Source organism: Phocoena phocoena, chromosome 13, assembly GCF_963924675.1.
Source record: "Phocoena phocoena chromosome 13, mPhoPho1.1, whole genome shotgun sequence".
Lineage (NCBI taxonomy): Eukaryota > Metazoa > Chordata > Mammalia > Artiodactyla > Phocoenidae > Phocoena > Phocoena phocoena.
In genome coordinates this window covers 37142886-37166626 of record NC_089231.1, presented here as the reverse complement: position 1 = coordinate 37166626, position 23741 = coordinate 37142886, and positions in this window count along the sequence as shown.

The following is a 23741-nucleotide window of genomic DNA, read 5'->3' as shown; positions in this document are numbered from 1 at the left end:
TTTTTATTACTTTTCAATGTTTTTTATTTTTAATAATTATTTTTATTTTAATAACTTTATTATATTCTTTCTTTCTTTTTTTCTTCTCACTTTTTTAATTAGCTGTGTGGCTGACAGGGTTTTGGTGCTCTGGCCAGCTGTCAGGCCTGTGCCTCTGAGGTGGGAGAGTTGAGATCAGGATGTGGGTCCACCAGAGATCTCCCGGCTCCACATAATATCAAACAGTGAAAGCTCCCCCAGAGATCTCAATCTCAACACTTAGACCCAGATCCACTGAAGGACCAGCAAGCTACAGTACTGGACACCCTATGCCAAACAACTAGCAAGACAGGAACACAACCCCACCTATTAGCAGAGAGGCTGTTTAAAATCATAATAAGGTCACAGATACCCCAGAACACACCACCAGACGTGGACCTGCCTCATCCAAAAGATCCAGCCTCATCCACAAGAACACAGGCATGAGTCTCCTCCACCAGGAAGCCTACACAACCCACTGAACGAACCTTAGCCACTGGGGGCAGACACCAAAAACAGCAGGAACTACGAACCTGCAGCCTGCAAAATAGAGACCCTAAACAGTAATTTAAGCAAAATGAGAAGGCAGAGAAACACAGAGCAGATGAAGACTCAAGGTAAAAAGCCATCAGACCAAACAAATGAAGAGGAAGTAGGCAGTCTAACCTGAAAAATAATTCAGCATAATGATAGTAAAGGTGATCCAAATTCTTGGAAATAGAACAGAGAAAATACAAGAAATGTGTAGCAAGGACCTAGAAGAACTAAAGAGCATACAAATGATGTACAGCACAATGAATGAAATGAAAAATTCTCTAGAAGGAATCAATAGCAGAATAACTCAGGCAGAAGAATGGATAAGTGACCTGGAGTATAAAATAGTGGAAATAAATGCTGCAGAGCAGAATAAAGAAAAAAGAATGAAAAGAATTGGAAACAGTATCAGAGACTTCTGAGATAACATTAAATGCACCAACATTAGAATTATAGGGGTCCCAGAAGAAGAAGAGAGAAAGAAAGGGACTGAGAAAATATTTGAAGAGATTATAGTTGAAAACTTCCCTTATATGTGAAAGAAAATAGTTAATCAAGTCCAGGAAGCACAGAGAGTCCATTACATGATAAATCCAAAGAAAACATGCCAAGACACATATTAATCAAACTATCAAAAGTTTAATACAAAGAAAAAATAGTAAAAGCAGCAAGGGAAAAACAACAAATAACATAAAAGGGAATCCCCGTAAGGTTAACAGCTGATCTTTCAGCAGAAACTCTGCAAGCCAGAAAGGAGCAGCAGGACATATTTAAAGTGATGAAAGGGAAAAAGCTACAACCAAGATTACTCTACCTGTCAAGGATCTCATTCAGATTTGACAGAGAAATCAAAAGCTTTACAGACAAGCAAAAGCTAAGAGAATTCAACACCACCAAACCAGCTTTACAACAAATGCTAAAGGAAGTTCTCTAGGCAGGAACCACTAGAGAAGGAAAAAACCTACAATAACAAATCCAAAACAATTAAGAAAATGACAATAGGAACATATATATTGATAATTACCCTAAATGTAAATGAATTAAATGCTCCAAACAAAAGATATAGACTGGCTGAATGGATACAAAAACAAGACCAGTAAATATGCTGTCTACAAGAGATGCACTTCAGACCTAGGGACACATACAGACTAAAAGTGAAGGGATAGAAAAAGATATTTGATGCAAATGGAAATTAAAAGAAAGTTGGAGTAGCACATCTCATATCAGACAAAGTAGACTTTAAAACAAAGACTATTACAAGAGACAAAGAAGGACACTACATAATGATCAAAGGATCAATCCAAGAAGAAGATATAACAATTATAAATATCTATGCAACCAACATAGAGCACCTCAATTACATAAGGCAAATGCTAACAGCCATAAAAGGGGAAATTGACAGTAACACAATCATAGTAGGGGACTTTAACACCCCACCCACTTTCACCAATGGACAGATCATCCAAAATGAAAACAAATAAGGACACACAAGCTTTAAATGATACATTAAACAAGATGGAGAGAAAGCCCAGAGATAAACCAACCCACATATTTTCACCTTATCTTTGATAAGAGGCAAGAGTATACATTGGAGAAAAGACAGCCTCTTCAATAAGTGGTGCTGGGAAAACTGGACAGCTACATGTAAAAGAATGAAGTTAGGACACTCCCTAACACCATACACAAAAGTAAACTCAAAATAGATTAAGGGCCTAAATGTAAAGCCAGACACTATAAAACTCTTAGAGGAAAACATAGGAAGAACACTCTTGGACATAAATCACAGCAAGATCTCTTTGACCTACTCTTAGAGAAATGGAAATAAAAACAAAAATAAACAAATAGGACCGAATGAAACTTAAAAGCTTTTGCACAGTAAAGGAAACCATGAACAAGACAAAAAGACAACCCTCAGAATGGGAGAAAATATTTGCCAAACAAGCAACTAGCAAAGGATTAATTTCCAAAATATAGTAGCAGCTAATGCAGCTCAATATCAAAAAAAACTATCCAAAAATGGGCAGAAGACCTAAATAGACATTTCTCCAAAGAAGATATACAGATTGCCAACAGACACATGTAAGGATGCTCAACATCACTAATCATTAGAGAAATGCAAATCAAAAAACAATGAGGTATCACCTCACACAGGTCAGAATGGACATCAATAAAAATCTATAAACAATAAATGCTGAGGAAGGTGTGAAGAAAAGGAAACCCTCCTGCACTGTTGGTAGGAATGTAAATTGATACAGCCACTATGGAGAACAGTTTGGAGGTTCATTAAAAAACTAAAAATAGAACTACCATATGACCCAGCAATCCCACTACTGTGCATGTACCCTGAGAAAACCATAACTCAAATAGAGTCATGTATCACAATGTTCGTTACAGCATTATTCACAATAGCCAGGACATGGAAGCAACCTAAGTGTCTGTCAAGAGATGGATGGATAAAGAAGATGTGGCCCATATATACAATGGAATATTACTCAGCCATAAAAAGAAATGAAATTGAGTTATTTGTAGTGAGGTGGATGGACCTAGAATCTGTCACACAGAGTGAAGTAAGTCAGAAAGAGAAAAACAAATACCTTATGCTAACACATATGTGTGGAATCTCAAAAAAAAAAAAAAAAAGAAGGTTCTAAATAACATAGGGACAGGACAGGAATAAAGACGTAGACATGGAGAATGGACTTAAGGACACAGGGATGGAGAAGTGTAAGCTAAGACAAAGTGAGAGAGTGACATGGACATATATACACTCCCATATGTAAAATAGATAGCTAGTGGGAAGCAGCCACATAGCACAGGGAGATCAGTTCGGTGCTTTGAGTCCACCTAGAGGGGTGGAATGGGGAGTGTGGGAGGGAGACACAAGGAAGGGATTTAGTTATACTATAGCTGATTCTTTTTGTTATATAGCAGAAACTGACTCTACAATGTAAAGCAATTACACTCCAATAAAGTTGTTACAGAATAAAATAAAATAAAATAAATTAATAAAGCCATCCAATTGGAAGAAGCTTTATTAGCATAAAGTATTAGCATTATTAGTAGTATTCCAGAGTAAAGTTCTCTAAATGATTTTTGCACATGGACAGCATTTTCAGAAATTGCATATAAGTTTCCCCAACAATTTTTTGAGATTTCCTTTGGTTTATATATAAGTACTAGTATAATTGTTACATATCAGTCTTACCTTCTACTTCAATAAAATAATTTGGTAATTTCTATTCCAGCAACTAGAATATGAGTTTTTATTATGAGAATGATTGTATATTATATGTCTCTAACAGTATCTATTATCGTATATAGGATGATTAGAAATTTATTAAGTACTTCTCAATTGGGTTGTTGATAACCCAGTTCCTCTAAATGACTGGTTGTTATAATGGGGTTTACACTATTGGAGTCACCCAGGTTCTGATTTAATTGGTCTTGGGTGGAACCCCAGCATCAGTATTTTTTAAGAGCTTCTTAAAGATTTAATATTAAGCCAGTGCTGAAAAATCATGGTTCAGACTTTACATAGTTTAATTTTCAATACCTTTGTCCCCCAAATGATTCCTCCCTAGACCTCTTAAGGATCTCAAGGGATTTTAAAAACCTAGAGACCAAAATGATAACAGACATTCATAATTATTTTAAACCTGAATATAGAATATATATATAAGATAGAGTCTTACTGGACCTCTTAATTATTTTCAAAACAGGTGTTCAATAAATACTTTTAAGATGTTAAATAAACATGCTGGTAAATAAGGGCCAAAGAGGGTAAAGCAATAGAACAAGTTATATGAATTGAGGAGGAAAAAAGACAGTAATAAAAAGCAATGCAAAAGTACAACTTCATACTCTCTAGATAATATGCTATAACATACTACTTACATAGATACTTATACCTACTAGTTTAAAAAAAAAAAAGTATTGCCCTAACCTTTATGCTAAACTCCAATCTCACACTTCTATCTACTTACTCAACCTTCCTATCTGTGTGTCTAATAGGCATTTCAAACTTAATGTGTCTTTAACCTCACTCTTGATTTCACTCTCTCTTAATTGTGCTCTTCCCAATGTCTTCCTCTCCACTATTCATTCATTTGTTTTGATCGTAAAGAAAAATGACAACCCTCCCCTTCCCTACATCCAACACATAAGCAAGTACTCTCAACTCTGCCCTTAGAACGTACACTGAATTGGACCACATTTCTGTACACTTCATCCCTACCCCATCTCCATCATCTCTAGCCAGACTACCAAAGTAGTTTTCTAACTTGTCTCTCTAATTCCATTCATGATTATCTCTCTCTTTTCTTCACATAGTGACCAGCTATCATTTTAGGACATACATTGTTTCACCTTCCGCCCCTGCTTCAACATTACTCTGCTTCTTGTTACACTTGGAATGCCCCCTACTTTGTCCCCTGCCTATCTCTGTGACTCATCTTATGCTATACTCCCCTGAATCCTCTATTGCTCTTGATTTGTTGCTATTCCATTAACAGAACTGCTCACTCCTGGGTGGAAGCTCTTACATTCGTCTTCCTGGGACAACCTCCTCCAGGTGGTTTCATGGCTCCCTTCCCTGTGCTCTAAGTTCACTTCTTTGGATAGCTTTCACTGAAATAGTTCTCTGAGCCCCACCTCTTTCTCTATACCCTTACTCTATTTGTTTTCTTCTTGGCACTCATTATCACCTAAAATTCACCTGCTTAATTCTTTACTTTATGTCCATTTTCCCTCACTTTCCCACTTGAGTAAAGTCCTGAGAGCACAGGTTCTCTAATGTGCTCTCACTGAATCCCTACTGCCTAGCACCAGGTCTAGCTCAGTGTAAGAACTGAAGAATGTTTATTGAAGTAAGTTACAAAAGAAGGAATGAATGCATTTGTTGTTTTAGAATTCAAATAACTGGTCTCCTGTCTTCCTTGAATACAGGTTACCCCTAGAAGCTCCATAGAGATGGATATAAAAGATGCTCCAGGGATATAACCTAGGTTTTTGTCTGGTCTTTCTTGCTAGGTTCCTGTCTTGAAACTGTCTCTTTCTCTAAAAAAAAAAAAATCTGCTTTTACTCTTTGGCATTTACATTCGTGCCCAGTCTCCCAGCTTTGGTTTTGAGTTTCTCCACATGGATTTAGCTCATTAACAATGAGCCATATTGATTAGAATACAAATCTCTATTACAGCTTGGAACTAGAATCAACAGGGCCTCCCTGGTTCACCATTATGAGGAGATGCCAACATTCAAATTTTGGAAAATAGTTCATGTTTTCTTAACTGGAATCCTTAATCTTCATAATAATAGCATATTCCTAGTACATTCCAGGATTAGAGGCTTCAGGAAAACTACTTGGGTAATTCCAGCAACTCCAGAACTGTCAAATTCTCTCTCTGATATTGTCTTAGATTTAGTCTTTTCCTTCCATGTTCAATTTCTTTAGTTATAAAGAGAACAGAAGGAAAATGCATACTAAGTAAACAGAAAGAATTTAGTCTATTCCTAGACCAACAAGATACAAGTATTTTTAATAAAACTTGTGAAATTAATCTCACTTCCCATTATTAGAAGTGTTCTCTTATGTAACTTTATTTTGACAGTCTGGATATTTTGGGATCCTAATTAATGTACATATAGGTTTTATTTTTCTTTACAGGATACATCCAGAGCTGATATTGAGGCAGTATGCACAGTTATAACTGTATTGAATATTTATGACCAACATCTATTTTACTGGTTGAACATCCCTCATAATTATTAAGAATTTTGAATATTATCCCAAGCAATACCAATCAATAAGTACCTATTAAACATCATCATGTGTAGAATACTGGGATAGTGTCAGAGTGAATATAAAATAGTTTAAGACGGATATAAACACTTGTGCATATATCACATGTGTGTGAGTGTACAGAAAAACATACACAATGCAGTGAAACACATGAAGCAAGAGATGTGTCATCTAAATGAATGTGAAGACAAGGTCAACTTAACACTATTCCAATCTAAAAATACTTTGTGAACACCTGCTAAGTGCAAGACACTCAGGATAGCATTCTGGGGCCCTCTGGATGGTGAGACCCAGTCCCTTTTATCACGGAGCTCAGATTATGATAGGGCAATAAGAGGGCAGATGTTGCAGAATGATCACAGGTTGGAATGTCAAGGGCGGCTGAATGAATGATGAGAAACTTTTACATGAAAAGACAGTTATGCCAAAAGACTTTCAGGCAAAGAACAGATTAATCAAAGGAGTTAAAATTAAAAAGTAAGACTTGTTTGGATAAAGTGGGTATTATTAGAGCACAGCAGGGTATAATATTTGGTATCAGGTTTGAGATGATATACAAAGGGAGGGAGTTGTAGAGCATCCTATAAATTAGGCTGAGTGTGTACCTGTAAAGGGAAACCTCCAGAAGATAGAGAAGTGAGAAACAGGGTCAGACTGGAGATTAAAACCAAAAACATAAACATTCCCAGTTGGAAACAACTTCAATGTCCATTAGTGGCAGACTGGTTTAACAACTGATGGTGCAGCCATAAAATGGAATACTATGAAGTTGTAGAAAAGCTATAAAAAGAATGAAAAAAACTGGGATATTAAATGATGAAATATAATCATTAAAAATCTCTTACAATAAGTTTTAAGTGAACGAAAGCAAACTGCAGAAATTGGAGTTTATATTAAAAAAAGACCATTTTGAAAAGGTTGTACAAAAGTTAGTTTTAGCATCTTCTTATACTAGAATAGAGTCCTAGAACTCTTCACAGAATGATCACTGAAGTCAGCATGATGAGCTCCAGATGGCAAAAGTAGAGAGATAGCAATAAACGCTGTGAGACTTTCAAGTCTGGTTTTAGGATATTTGGCACATCACTGAATGTGCTAATGTATAACTCAATGTTTAAATTGTCATTTGCTATCCTTAATTTTTAAGGACAAAATGGGGCTCTGAAGCAGGAGATTTTAGAAGTAATATGTGGAGCTGACAGACAAAGAAAGAGAACATTAGCCTGGCATGGATAACTTATGTATCGCAAGTTACACATTTTAAGTAAATGTTCACTGGATCATTTAACTTGGCACTTATAACTTGTGTCAAAAATAGAAACTTTGTTCAGTGTTCAAGGTACAAGACTTATCATCTTCTACAGAGAGGTAGAGAAAAACCTCATCTAGGCAAGAGCAGAAATCTGCCAAACTTCTTTGACTTTGAGAAGGTTATAGACAAGGTTGACAGTGTCAATGCATGCAGTATGATTTATCATGAGCTTCAGAAGGCTCTCAATAAAGTTCCACATGACAGCTGTCCACTGAAGGTAAGAGCTAAGGAGATACAAGGTAGAGCATGGAGTGAATAAAGAATTAGGAAAGAAAAGAAAAAAGGCTGAGGACAGAGATGCTGCCGACATGATGAGCTACATTGCCTTCCAGATAAGTTTGATAATGGCTAAGCTTTTTATATAATTGTGTTAGTTTTTGGAGTTGATAGTGGCATCTCAAAATGTTTATTGTGATAGAATTGCAGAAACCAGAGAAACTAGGTGCTTAATAGCCTAGATAAGATTAATTTCAAGTTAAACTGCCCCTAGCCTGGTTATGTTTTTACAGATTGCTGCAGTATTTGATCAGGAAGGAGAAGAAAATAAACATTTTCAGTGAACCAGCAAGTTGGCTTTTTAAACAGTAGAAATATCTTCAACAGCTTAGATGGAGTTAACGAACCTCAAGATATGGTAAGACATATATTCAGCTAAGAAGCAGGATACCTGAGTTCCATCTACCTGTGAGCATTTAAACAAGCTGCTTCACCTTTTGAGGCCAACTTTTAATCTATAAATTATCAACGTGGAGCAAAAATTTTCTAAGATTTCTTTTAAGAATAACCTTATATGATACTGTGATGATACTTGTGACATAAAAGGTTGAGTATTTACCTAGAGTGACCAGGAGATGTAGAAATGTTTAGATAATTTAATTTCACAATTGGAGCAGAAAGAGACCCCTTCTGGTCCCAAACCCATATGAACTGCACATAATAGAAATAATGATGAATGAAATGTCAAGCATTTTCTGTAAATTAAAGTTGTTTTTACTAAATTATTGAGCCATATTTTTGGATGTGTGCTCTCAAACAAATTAATACTGCTTGCAAGGAGAAAAAAAGGAGATGCAAGTGTCTCAAATATATTGGATACATAAAAGCTGGAGTATGCATAATAATCTTGCAAGAGTTCTTAAATCTCTGTATATAAACTGTTTAAAAGTAAATTAAAATTATTCCTTGATGAAATACAAATCTGAAGTCACTTGAATAACTAATCATTTTATGACCCATGCAGTGAATTTTTAATGCCTACTTCTATCCGATTATTTTAGATATGTCTGTGTTGTAAATTAAAAGCTACATAAATCATTAATGTGTTGATACAGATCAGTGAACTGCTTACACTATATGTGATTCCTTAAGACATACAATGTCTGATTCACCTCCCTCCCTTTCAATTATATAGCTACCAGGCTCTTCTTCTCTGTTCATCTTCTGCAAGGTCTCATATGATAGAACTGAATGCCAAAGCTTTTATCACCTTTCCAATATAGTCTGATGCTTCCAGTCAAAGGGGTTTCACAGTACAAAAATGAATAGGTCCAAAACCCAAGAGTATGGAGACAGGATCTACGAGAGTTAAACTTTTTTATTTTAGTCTGTATTTCCAAGAAACTGTAGCAACAAGACATAACATCTGCCACTTTTCTTAGGCCAGTGCACTGTCTTCACCTTCCTTAAAAATGTCATGTTCTTTCTGTATCTTGAGTTACAAGGTTCCTGTTGCCTAGTAGGAAGGCACTCATTCTCTGCCTCCATCAGTCCAATATTTATACTTCCTTAAGAGGCCAGCTCAAGATCTACATTGCCTATGATACTGATTAAGTCTGCCCATAATTAAAAGAATTGCAATCTACTTTGGAATAACTCTACTGTATTAAGTTTATAAAGTCTCTGCTATGATATATGCTTTCTTTGAGATGCTATGGACATGTAAAGATGAGCAAGACGTGGCCACTGGAGTATAATGGTGAACAGCAAAATGCACAAAAAGTAGTAAAAACGTGGTCTATGCCATGAGAGAACATCAAAGAGCTATAGGTATTTTTAAAAAACAATAATTAATACAGAATTCAAAAGATGAGTAAGAAATTGCCACAGATATAAGGGGGAGTAAAAAACAAACAAACAAACAAACAAGAAACACATTCAAGGCAGGTAGCCAAAAGGTCAGATATGACTCTAGTACAGGGTATAAATCAGATAACAGAGGGAGTTTACATTTTTAAAAGTTGGGCAGAAATATGCTGAAATATTTTAGATATTGGATTTACAATTTTTCCTAATCTGAAATGTAAAATGCTCATTCAGATTTTTTGAACAGAGGAGGAATTTGATTAACCATGGATCATAGATGAAATAGATTATATTATAGACTTGAAGTGACGAGACCACTTAGGCTTAGAGGCACATCATCCATTCCATTTCTATTCAACAGTTTTTTATTAGGTACCAGATTCTAGACTCAGTGCTGAATAGTTTAAAAATGCCCTTACATTCAATGGAGGTTCTATCAAATAAGACCTTGCAGAAGATGAGCAAGTTGATGGAAACAAACATTATAAACAAGTAATAATTTATCTAGTGATAGCAAGAAGAAAAATAAGGAGTGAAGGGAACATAGTACCCTGGGTTTTCTATTTTAGATAAGATGGTCAAGGAAGGTATCCCTGAAATAATTTCATCTGAGCAGAGGCATAATTAAAGTGTGGAACTAAGTCACACAGATACATAAAAATTTGTGGTGCTTGTTTAAGGGATGTCTGGTGTTCCTCTCCAATACCCATCTAAATTTTTGAGACAGTAACCTATGTTCCTTTGCCTCTGTGTGTGTGTGTGTGTGTGTGTGTGTGTGTGTGTGTGTGTGTGTGTGTGTGGTGGGGAGGGTACATGGAATGTTAAACAGAATGATTAGCTCCTTATTGGTCATGTAACAGGGAACATATATTATGGTAGATAGAAAAGTATTCCACCACAAATTCAGAATCCTTGGTGTAAAAAGGAAGTCCCTCAGAACACCCTAAAGCCCTTTTTGCTCAGAATTGTAGAACTTTAGCTGTTGTGGGAAGCTGCCTGATACCTTGAATAAAGGAAGCCAGTGACAAATTTCTTTCCAATAAAGTGAGGGAAGGTATAGCCTCATTAATGAACACAAAACATAAGCAATATATTTTTAATTTTGTTTTTTTGTTTTATTTTGTTTTGTTTTTTGTGGTATGTGGGCCTCTCACTGTTGTGGCCTCTCCCATTGTGGAGCACAGGCTCTGGACACGCAGGCTCAGCGGCCATGGCTCACGGGCCCAGCCGCTCCGTGACATGTCGGATCTTCCTGGACCGGGGCATGAACCCGTGTCCCCTGCATCAGCAGGCAGACTCTCAACCACTGTGCCACCAGGGAAGCCCCTAGAAATATATTTTTAAATGAAGGAACAAGAAAAAAAGAAAAGCAAGTTAGAAAAAACAGAGTCAGGAAAGAAAAGGTAGTACAGCAAGGAATGAGGTTGGGAAAGAGAAAATTATTAGAGAAATAATGACAGTGTGAAGGATGAGAAGATGGAAGGAAAGCCATATGAAAGTAGGGATAGATTACTGTTTTTAGATACTGAAAATAGCTGGTTTAAATAATCTGTCTTGTTCATTTGAATACTGATGTGCAAGGAATACTGATGTGAAAATGTGAAAGCTGCAAGAATTTTAGTTAGGTATTACTGGAACTTTTACAGTAAATAGGTACTTTTTACTAGGAATATTGTATCTCAAAACCAAACATTAGAGCTATTTGGTGCAGTGGGAAAAGACAAAAAAAGTCAGCAACAAATTGCTGCCACAGAACAGAGTTCTGAATTTCCAGAGTAGCTAGAGAGTAAAGGAGAAATTCCAGAAAGGAGGAAGCTTCAGAGAGGACAGCCAAAAAGTTGTATATGAACTTTACCCAATAACTCATCTGATTATTATACTATGTACGGACAGAGTATATTTCAGGTGGCCAGACAGAAAGTAACACCAGGAAGTCCGAAGGAAAAAACAACAGCGCAAAATGCATCTGACATGCACTACTAAGAGACAGACTTTGGAGTTTTAGTCAAAAAAAAAATTACTGTTATGAGAACAAAAATAACTTACCTTCAGAAAAGATAATAGAAAATGAAAAAACAAAAACCTCCCCAATTTATCAACCATGTCTACTATAAAACAAACAAAATTACTAGATATAGTAAAGAGAAAAAAAACAATAGATAGAAGCCAACTACAAGATAACTCAGATGTTATTGTTAACAGACAAAAATTTTAAAGCAGTTATTACAAATATGGTAAAATCTTTAAGGAAAAGGAAAACATGAATAAAGAGATGGGAAAATATCAGCAGAGAAATACAAAACGGTAAAAGCAAACCATATTAAAATTCTAGAAAGGAAAAGCATAATATGTGGAATAAAAATTTCATTCATGGACTTGATAGAATGTTTAATAGAAGAATAGAGAAAAACAAAATTAAAAAAATCATAAAGTTAGCACCCTCTCAGTGACCCATGGGAAAATATCACCCAGTTTAATACAGAGGAGAGAGGTTACACCAGGAAGTTCTAGGCAGACAAGAAGAACAGGCAAGTTGCATCCTTTTGAAATGCCTGACTTTGAGGGCAAATGTTATTAAAATAAGAAGTAGTACATGATTTGAAGGTAGGATCAAAGACCACTGCACAGAACAGAAAAGGGAAACAAGAGTGCAAGTAAAATTTTCTTTTGAGCCACACAGGCTGATAGATGTTTCAAGAGACTGGACAAGATCTACTGCTTTTAAAGATTTTCAATGTTTTCCCTTGTGGTTTCCTTCCCAGAGAGGAGTTAATCCTGACAACTACACTGTTGTCTTATTCCTCTTCATTCTGCCATTCACCATGGAGCACCTGCCCTCCAAATTCTACCTTGTATGGAGAGGAAAGTAGACAGTAATTTTTAGAAGTATGGTTTTCACAGTTCCACCTTGAATCATGGTATTTCTATTCTATTCGATTCTATTTTATATTATTTCATACTAAATTATTTAATACTACATTATTTCATATTATACTAAGCTAGCGTTTGCTTTTGAATGAAGTCGTGGATCCTTAATCAGAATGTTGCCAGCTCCAATGTCATAAAAATTGTAATATGTACTAAGTTTGGCCTAGAAGGGCTTCCACCTCTGTTTTTTTTTTATATATATTTTTCTCTCCCATCTGTCTAGAACTTGAAAACACATGAGTGCTACATTTTCTGTTGTCACCATATAAGCAAACTCACTTAGGCGTTGCTCAGAAACAGTCCAATCTAAACATGAATTATTAAAGTAAGATCCACTGTTGGGTTTCAAGAATTCTGGGAATACCCTAAAATTGGGTCAACATATTGTGTTAATTTTTCTGGTAGTGAAGCTAGTAGCTTACATCTGTGGTAGAAATAGAGCTTGGTGGTTGAGAAATGCATTGTGCAGGTGACTGCATGGTTCAAATCACAGCTTCATCTCTCACCAGCTAGGTGATCTCAGAGTGATGATTTAACAGGCACCTCGTTCAGTTTTCTCCACTTTAAAATGGTAATAATAAGAAGAAATACCTCATAGATTTGTCATGAAGATTACAAGAAGATATGCAAAAAAATTAGAACTAGCAAATATTAATCTCTAAATAAGTTATTTTTTATTATAGTTTCATTTTATTAATGTGTCATAGGGCTCTAAGACTAGTAAATAGAGTCACTGATGTGCATAGAAAAATAATTCATTCATTCCCCAAATGTACCTGAAGTCCCTAATAGAAGTAAGGGGTTGAGATTGAGAAAAGAACTTGGACATTTTGTTTAAAGCAAATTTCTATATATTATCTCATTTTATTCTCAAAACATCTGGAGAGCTGGTAGCATTTAACCCATTAAGGGAGAGAAATGTAAGGAAAATATATTGCTTTTCCTCCCTCCTTATAGCCAGTTAGTGATGACAAAGTATTTGGATAGTACTGTTTGGCTCCAAAGACAACAAAAGGAAACTCTTCTAAAGTAGTAATTTCAAAAGAGAATGGAAAAGTATTAATAAGAAACATGAATCAGCTATCAAGAACTTTTTGTGTATCTGTTTTACATCAACCACTTTCAGAGGCAGAGTGAGGGACGACCTCAAGCAATATCATGCTAGTTTGTCAGAACAGTGATGCCACACATGTGTATGCACACATACAACTGACAAAAAGAATAAAAAGTTAAATCATAATAAAGTCACAATTAGTCACTTTGCTGAAGACATTTTTTACAGAAAAACATTTTTATCTGTATTGTCTAGCCTGGTGAAAGCCTCTTTAAACCTGGATGTGCTTCTAGGTGTAGAATTGGTAAGATAGAGAGGACAAATAAAATAAGCCCTGAGAGTCTCTTCTTTATGGGATTAATTCACCTATTGCCCAGTCTTGGTTACATACCCATAGTCAAAATGTGAAATATGAAGCTCACGTTGCCCAGTATCCAATAAACAAGAGAAATAAAGAGCTGGAGAAGGAAAGGAGAGAAGGAGTGGGGAGAAATTGAAAGGAAATAAAGGAAAGAAAAAGGAAAAGAAGGAAATGAGGGAAGATAGAAGAGAAGAACGGAAAGGAAGACAGGCAGAACCAAGTTCCAAAGAAGCAAGAAATCAACAGGAAAAGAACAGAGAGAAAAAAGATATAAATCCAAGTGTATTCAAACAAACACCTTTGGGTTATTTTGTTTTGTCTGTTTTGTAAAATCAACAAGTTATGAAGCACATTGTTTGCCCAGGTTTCATTGTAATGAAGAAAAAACAGGCAGGCAACAGATGCAAGAGATCTAAGTCTAAGCAAAGCTGGGAAGCACTAAAAAGTGAGTAAGAGGGTTCAGGGTTTTTGTTTGATGTCATAGTTGGTCTTTTGGTTTGTTTCAGAACCACCTTGGGTTCTACTTCTATTGTCCTGGGCAGGTCTGTAATAAATATTTCTAAAGGGCCTGGCTCACTCCAGTCGAGGGAGAGTTGAGTGTGGTTGACAGTGACCAATTATCGTCCTCCCTTACCCTTACCCTTACCCTTACCTGGGGTTCCCTGGGAACCCTCCCTCCCCTCTCCCTCCTCTTTCCCTCCCATACCATGTCTCTGTTCCCCCACCACAGCCATCCATAACCCCTGAGCCCTATTTTCGTTAGCACCCCAGTGGGCACTTGCCTTCAAGGTCAGATGGGTGAGGCTTAGGATGAGCTGGACTCCTGGTTGTGCTTCTCCAGGAGAAAGGGACACAGAAGCAACTGCCAGCACTGAAGGGAATCTGTTCTCCCCTGGCTGTGACCCTGCTACCTGACCAGGGATGCATTTCTTCCACTAACAGGTAATGCTAGCATTTTCCTAGGGAATGGAAGCATTTCTCCCCCTTGAGTATGTGGATGGTGAATGGTGGAAGGCAGTGGGGTACAAGGGCATCTCTTTTGTGGAGGAATGTTGGGAAACACTGGCTTGCTGGCCTAGATTTTGGGGTACTAGGTCCCAGAACAGGTGCAAGGGCTTCACATGGAGAGGAATAAAGAAGGTCTGGGTAGAAGGAAGAGCCATTGCCCTGATGTAGCTACTAATCTGAGGTGTGGACCTTAGCAGTGGACAGTCTTACCTTCCTCTATGTCTTACTTTCATTTATGCTAAAAATGGAGCCCCTGGGACCTTTCCCTGAGCAGGTTCTGTAGCTAGTATACACCTGTGTGATTTGTTTCCTAAAAGACTTAATAGGAAACGGGAAAAATGAGTTCAAACTCTCATAGAGATAAACCAAGTACTGCCATTTTCCTTCTTTTTGGTTTTCCATTCTCTCCATTATTTACTATTGTTGAATCAATCAGTCTTATTTCTGTGGTTGTCTTTACAAAGTGAGGACTGGGTCAGACAATGTACTAGAAACTGTACATTGAAATTTGAAAGATACATGAGTTTCTCTGAGTCTAAAACCAAGGGGTGGCATCAAACAACAACAACAAAAATGTCCATTAAGGAAGATTTGAGGGCAAACCTAGGAGGCCTCAGTGGCCTGGAACAACTAGGGTATAAGTAAGCATAAAATATAGTGTTATTCTCTTTCTCTTTTATCTCTGCCTCAGTCTTCTGAGATATCACTCTATAAAATAAATTGTGTTTATGTTACATAATGCTCCATGATAGGTGTTGGCCTCTTTCTATCTCTTTGAGTTCAAAAACATGTATAAATCTGTAGAAACACACCAAGCACAATGGAATTTCAGCTATGATAAGAAGGCATTCCTGGTTCTTCTAAGAAGGTAGGTCTAATAGGTTAGTCCCTGATGCATTTTTTTTTTCTTACAAAGAAAAGCAATTCCCAAGTCTTTACAAACTATAATGACATACTGATGTTTGCTTTCACAGTGGATCCTAACATTAATCTTCTTTATAAAATATTCTCTTAAATATGTATGTTCAATGCCATGGAAGATAGAGCACAGTAGCCCTCAAACTGATGAGTTCATTCTAGACATATCAAACTGGGTATGATGATTGTGTAGGAGTTGGAGGTATGTTAGTCTCAGGCATCCTAAGTAAGGGAGTAGACTGTTTAATAGTTTGAATGAGATAGAAGTTTTATGAGATGAAGGAAAACAAAACAATTTATTTTAAAAAGGTAGAGCTGGGAATTAGAATATGTAATAAAAGAGAGAACATGTTGCTTTGTTATATTTGCATCTCTTTGTCCACTGTGGGGGGCTGACAGGCAGCCTAACCTCATCTGCAAACATCCTATCTTGTTTTGAGGACCAATGATAGAGATACAGGGGCTTCATGTTGCCTGACACCTAGCCTACACCCTCACTGGGGAAGTGGCAAAGCCATATTTGGAAATTACTGGAAAGCTCAAATTTCATCTTGATATCAGTCTAATAATACAAAATCATGGAAATAGGACTTCTATTTAATAAAATAGTCTGGAAAATATATATTATTTAAATATAAGTGAACACACTAATTCTCAAAATCAACAGTGTAAGAAGATGGGTTAGAATACTGTTTCCATTCCTCCACTGATGAAAATAACTCCAGAGTACAAGAGCTCCATGAAGTCAAAGGGACCTGGGTTAAAAGTTGAATGTTCCACTAAAGAGCTGTGTGAGCTAAGCCATTGTATAGTTCCTCTACTCTTCTAGATTCTTCTGGCTGGTCTAAGAATTAAATTCACATGAGACAGGTTAACAGGAGAAAAGCAAAATTTACTAACCTATATGTACATGGGAGAGACCCAGGAAAACTGAGTAACTCACCCAAATGGCTGAAACCCTCACCTTAATACCATTTTCAGCTAAAGACAAAAGAGAATGTTGTGGGTAGGTAGGGGTTTGTGACATCAAGGGAGAGTAAGGCAAGTCATATGGAGATGCAAAAGCAAATGTTTGGTAAATAAATGTTTGCTGGGACAGGAAGAGACAATGGGATAAAGAGAGGACTTTGCTAGGTTCCTCCCTGTCTACACACCTAGTTTGTAATATAATTATCTGTGGTGATAGCTCCCTTCCTGGAACAGGTCCTCTGTCTGCAAACTTTAGGCTGTTGGGGGGAAGGTCAAAGGTTCTTCCTGGGTCTATTGGATCTTGATTATTTTCAGCTTGAAATAATCCACATTCCAAAGAGATATTTTGGGGTTGCACATTTTGCTCCCTTAAATCTGAGTGCCTTGCAGTGTGTTTCTTAGTTTTCAATAAGGTGGTTGGTGTAGAAGTGCCTTGCATTCTGTCCAGCAAATATGTGTCAATAAATGCTGTTGTGTTAATGAATATTGTGTCAATGAACACCTTTACCTTGAGTTGACTATTCAAAGAATCTAGATAGAGGACCTATTCCAGGAAGGGAGTGGTCACCGTAGATTAACTATAACATGAACTAGGTGTGTAGAGAGGGAGGAACATGGTAGAATTTGTTTGTTAGAATTCCTCTCTTTGTCCCATTGTCTCTGCCTGGCCCAGCAAACATTTATTTACCAAACATTAAGCCAAGGTAAAAGGAAAGAGTGGCCACAGTGTGGCTTCCTCTCCATGCCCTGCACTTGATCTTCTCATGCTAGGCTCTCTTAAAGGATATCTGCACAACTAGCAAGAGGAATCAAATAGTTCTGTCTTTGCAGAGTAAATCCCACCTCGTTTTGTACAGAAAATGAAGCAGAAAGCAAAGGTAACTTTCTGATATTGTAGGTCAGATTTCTTATATTTGAAGGACAGTAGGATTTTGCTTTACTTTGATTCATGTACATAGTTATGCATCTTGAAGTAACTGGTTGATAGCTTATATGTGCACCTGTGTATACAGAGCTTACACAAAATACTGAAAGCAAATTAGTTGACAGTAGATCGAAATTAGAAAAGTGTTCTAAGTTATTGGTATTACTGACAGAACATTATACACTCTTCATTATAGAGTTAAAATCTTCTTTGATTTTTTTCATTTCCATTCTTGTAAAATTCAAACTTGGATCATATTTTATGCTTACAGAGTGTTTTCTCAATATATCCAGCCTTTCACATTGGCTTCTTATTCTGTTACTCCACATATGTTTGGTTATGTCCCCAATTAAATCGTGTTCCAACTTTTCTTATAATAGTAATGATAATACAACTTTTTCAGATCAAATAAAACCTCCCCAAGGAGTTGTTTCTCTTACATCCTAGCTAAAGCACAGCTCTTTCTGAACATTCAATAATGATTTGGATCTACTATAGTGTACTCACTAGCCCTAAAGCTCATATTTAAAAATAGAAAAAAAAAAAAAAAAAACCTTTGACATTTAAAAATGTTCTCTATTAAGATATTGACAAAAAATATCATTTCCAAGTAGCATTTCTTTTTTTTTTACTCATTCGTTGAACAAGCACTAAAACACCTTCTGTGCATGAAGACCTTTTTGTTACACTATACAAAATAGTAGTTTGGACCATATGATAATAGGATTTTTTTTGGTATAGTTGATTTTGTTGTTTGTTTTTAATGAACACAAGAGAACTTCTATACTCATGTGAATATTTTCCCTTTTAATCAGTCTTTACTTCAGTAGGCTCATATTTTCCAAACCTCACCCTCTTTTTCATTCTGGAAGCAGTAAACTCACGAGAATTACTTGACGCCTGGCAGAGAAATAGTGAATTTTATATCTGTAAGGGACCATAGAAATGGTGTTGGTGAAATACTTGATCATATTGTGGATAAATCCAACATTTGGGCAGAAATCCAAATGAATATGAGCTGTATGAAAAAAGAAAGAGATAAGATCAGGAGAGCTATTTAAAAAGAGAAGACTTGAGTTGCACTTTGAAATTTGCCTATCACTAAGCAGTAGACAGAGACTGAGTGAGCAGGACTTTGTAAGGGGGGGAGGAGCAAAGGAAAGAGGAAATAAAATTGAAGAATGAGAAGACTTGGAGACCCTTCCTGATGAATACTTTTTTGTTTTTGGTATGTTTTAATCATGTTCTGTGCAGCACCCCAGTTGCACACAATGACAAAAACCAAATCTAGCAAGTGTCAGTATTAGTAGCCAACTGGAAATGGACAGAAGGAACAGACACATGAATATACACTTGTCTCAGGAGGTGGGTTGAGAAAACAGGATTGGCCTGTGCATGTCATGTTTCACTTATTAAACATAGTCCCTTACCTCTCCCTTAGTCTTTACCACGTCTGTGATGGTTAATTTTATGTGTCAAATTGGCAAGGCTAGGGTGCCCAATTGTTTGGTCAAAAACCATTTTAGATATTGCTGTGAGATATATATATATATTTTAATGTGGTTAACATTTAAATCAGTAGAATTTTAATAAAGCAGATTATCCTCCATAATATGTGTGGACCTCATTCAAAGTGTTGAAGGCCTTGAAGCAAAGACTGAGATCCCCCGAGGAGGAAACAATTCTGTCTCCAGGTCATTCTCTTTCTCTCTTTCCATACATACACACACATACACACACACACATACACACATATACAACACATACATACATACATACATACCTTGGCTGATACACTATCCTAACAGTGACATTTACTAACAGGTAAAGATGCAGAGGGGGAATATGGGGGATGACTGCTAATTAAGTATAAGGTTTCTCTTTTTTTTTCTTTTTTTTTTTTTTTTTTGCAGTCCGCGGGCCTCTCACTGTTGTGGTCTCTTCCGTTGCAGAGCACAGGCTCCGGACGCGCAGGCTCAGCGGCCATGGCTCATGGGCCTAGCCGCTCCACGGCATGTGGGATCTTCCCGGACCGGGGCACGAACCAGTGTCCCCTGCATCGGCAGGCAGACTCTCAACCACTGCGCCACCAGGGAAGCCCAAGTATGAAGTTTCTTAATGGAATGATTAAACTTCTCTGAAATTGAAACCGAGCAGGATCTTGTGGGGTCCTCCTGGGTACAAAAGCCTTTTTGTGTCCTCTGTTTCTTGTTTGTAGGAAAAAGGCTTTCAGCTTCCTAGACCTTCCTGGAGTCCCAAAGGGTAGATTCAAACACTTGCTAATTAGGGGAGCGAGGGAATGAAGAAACAAAGGAATGGCATAAAGAAAAAATAGTGCAGGATAGGATAGGGTCCTGATTCCTCCTCAAGGGATATACATAAACATCTGATACATATTTCTGAGATCTTCTACAGGAACTAAGTCCCCCACCCAGGTGGAGGATAATAACTTCAGGCTGAGCACTAGCACATGGACCCCAGATGGATTGGAACCAGAAGGTTGATTATTGAGATTCCTGGAACACCACCCTATTACTTCACCACCAATCGATCAAAAGAAAGTCACACACCCTGCAGCCCTCCCCCCAAATTTGCCTTTAAAACCTCTTGCCTGAAGCCTGATTGAAGAGTTCAAGTATTTTGAGCATGAGACACCCATTCTCCTTGCTTGACCCTTGCAATAAACTTTTCTCTGCTCCTAGCTCCATTTCAATTTGTTTGGTGTCACCATGAGTCAAGCACATAAAACTGGGTTTGGCAACACAATCCCATCCTTTACGGGAAACTACCTTCTGAGGAGAATGTCAAGCCTAGGCTCCTGTCCCACCTACCTCTCCTATTGGCACACAAGGCTTGCCTTCTGGAGCCAGCTTCTTCAGCGAGGAGTATCCCAGGCCTGAAGAGACACTAGCCTGTGTCTCTGCATCCCTCCCCATCCCAGGTTTCCCTGAGCAAGGTCTCAACTGATTAACTCCCTTGTATAAACCGTTTTCTCCTCAGTTATTATCACTTTTCTTACCTCTCCCTCATTGAATTAAAAACCCAGTTTTTAAGTAAGCTCTTAACTGGGATTTTGGCTCTTAGAGAGGGGAGTGCTGACTGAAACCAGGAGTATTTCATGTGAGGGAGCCAGGGTAGACGGAGAGAAGAAACATGCAAAGGAATAGGAAATATAGGACAATATGAGGTGTTTAAGCAGCATAAGCTTCTCAGCAGGAGGAATTAGTGGGGTTAATGTGGAGGCAGAAGCCACCCCTTGAAAAACCTTCTGCATGTGGTAAGCTGATCCACTTCTGTGTGAGTCATCAGCAGGCTTCCTCACCCAGGATTTAGACATCTGTGGCTTCAGGCCAGTGGGCTGGAGAATTGAGTTGAATATTGTGGAGGAAAAGGGGAAGTTTGGGATGTTTTGTTTGATTATGTCTGAGGAGTGGTAAAGGAAAAGAAAGGGCTATAATGCTAGCTTATGTTACAGTGGTAGTAATAACCAAACAGTGTAAATCTTAGGATAAGAAAATGAACAAAGATGCCCCAGGTAATGGACTGAATACTTTAGGTTCAGCATCAAACAAAGCAGCTGGAAGAGCCTCAAAATTGTTTTGCTGATTGTAGAAAGACAGCCTTTATTGATAGTTTTATTTTTTCTTCACATGTCATATCCTGATTTGTTCTCAATTGAGAATTGGTGATGGGGTATAATCAAGATGTACAACATGGTGACTATAGTTAATAATACTGTGTTGCATACTTGAACATCACTAAGAAAGTAGATCTTAAAAGTTCTCGTCACAAGAAAAACAATTTTGTAACTATGTATGGTTATGGATGTATTGTGGTGATCATTTTGCAATATACACAAATATTGAATCATGATGTTGTGCACCTGAAACTAATATAATGTTATATGTCAATTATACCTCAATTTAAAAAAAAGAGAGATAACAAACAAACAAAAAACGATCATGGAAATGTGGTTGTTAACTGAGTTCATTACGTTGTTCACTCAATTATTTGCTCAATAATGTGTACCTAGTATAAGATATGATTTATTTGAAAATTCTAAAAGAAAGTTACTTCCTAGTCCATCCCACACACGTTGTTATTTGGTTTGAATATTTTATCAAGCACTCAAAAGACTGTTAATGAATACTTTTTGACTTGAGATCTCTGGTTATATAATATTCATTCATTTATTCATTCATTCATCTAAAACATTTACATGTTGATTGCTCTATGCTCCAAGCACTGTCATAGGTGCTGAGGATTAACATCTGGCTAGGTACATGCTGTTATGTGGTTATACCTACCTTTCCATAAAGAATATGCTTCTGAAAATTGGTGTGCAAATTGAGTTATATTTAAGTGAGCTAAAGGAGCCTCATGTTTAGGAGGAACCCTGAGGAAAATCCTTTTGTTAGTGGAAAACTGTTTTATAATGAAAATTATCATATTCTAGTGTATCTGCTCTGTAAACCTGTATTTCCATATATTAGCTTTTCCTAAATAGGAGTAGCACCTGTATTTTACTCCCCGTTTGTTGGGGTAGTAACATTTCAATTGGTTGCAGTCTTAAAGTAATCATTTTCTTTCTCAACATTAAGATATATTGAATGGCCAAACACTCATCAAAAATGTCAAAAATGTTTTCATTTTTGAAAAACTACTCTAAATGTTGAAGTGGCTTGATTAGGTTAGAGTGGTTTTTATATCATTTTCTATAACCACTTAACTTAAGGGTAAATTTTAATGACATCCTACCAAGAGCTTATAGAATTTTAAAGCAATCAGGATTTTTTCCTTCCAATATAGTAAGAAGAAAATTAAACCAATTTATGCCAGCTCTAAGGCCTGTACTTTGTTCTGTTTTTATGTTATTAAGTTAAGAATATGTAGTATAATTTTCTTTAGCCATATGATGTTAACATATATTTGTAAATCACTTTATATTTTTTCAGAGTGTTTTAACGGGTGTCTATTTTGAAACTTGTCTAGCAACAACCTGGCATAAAATTTAGTTCCCTGTTCATGAAATTAAAGTGTGAAGTTACCCAAAGTCATTGAATTAGAACTCATTTTGATTTTCATTTCATGTTTGAGGCTCTGTTCTCTTTGCTTCATAGGAAGAATTAGGACTAGAAGGTAGAAGAAAGATCTTACCCTGCCATTTAATTATTTGATATTTTCCAGTACAAGGAGAGATTTGAAGTGGCCACTTCTTCATAATATAATACATATAGTAAGTTCTAGATGGCACATTTTTTTTCTTCTGAGGATAGAGACCTTAAGCAAAACACTCTCAGTAGGAGAGTCATAGCATAATAACATATAAGGGTTCCTGTTTCTCCATATCCTCACCAATGATTTTTTATTATTTTTTTATTGTGGTTTTAATCTTCATTTCCCTAATGACTAATAATGTTAAGCATCTTATCATGTGCATATTTGCCATTTGAATATCTTCTTTGGTAATGTGGATAAAGAGTTCTCTGAAATGCTCATCACTCTATAAATTAATCATTTTTTATAATACAAAACATACTATCTAATCTAAGAAAGCCATTATTCTTGGGGAAGTGACATGACTTCAGTTTTTTGTCTACTGGTTGAACCATTAAAAAGAACAGGTGAAAGTAACTACAGATCTATTGGAGTGGAGACAAAAAGTCTTCTTTTTTTTAAGCTAAAATCATCTCTAACTCTTTTATCTTAAAGGTAAGAAAGAAACTGTGACCAGTCCTGAGAAGTTTCATAAAAACCTGTAAATTCCTGTCAGAGCGTACATGGAATACCTCCATTTCATAGCCTTTTTCTGGCTTCTACAGCAGGTTGTGGAG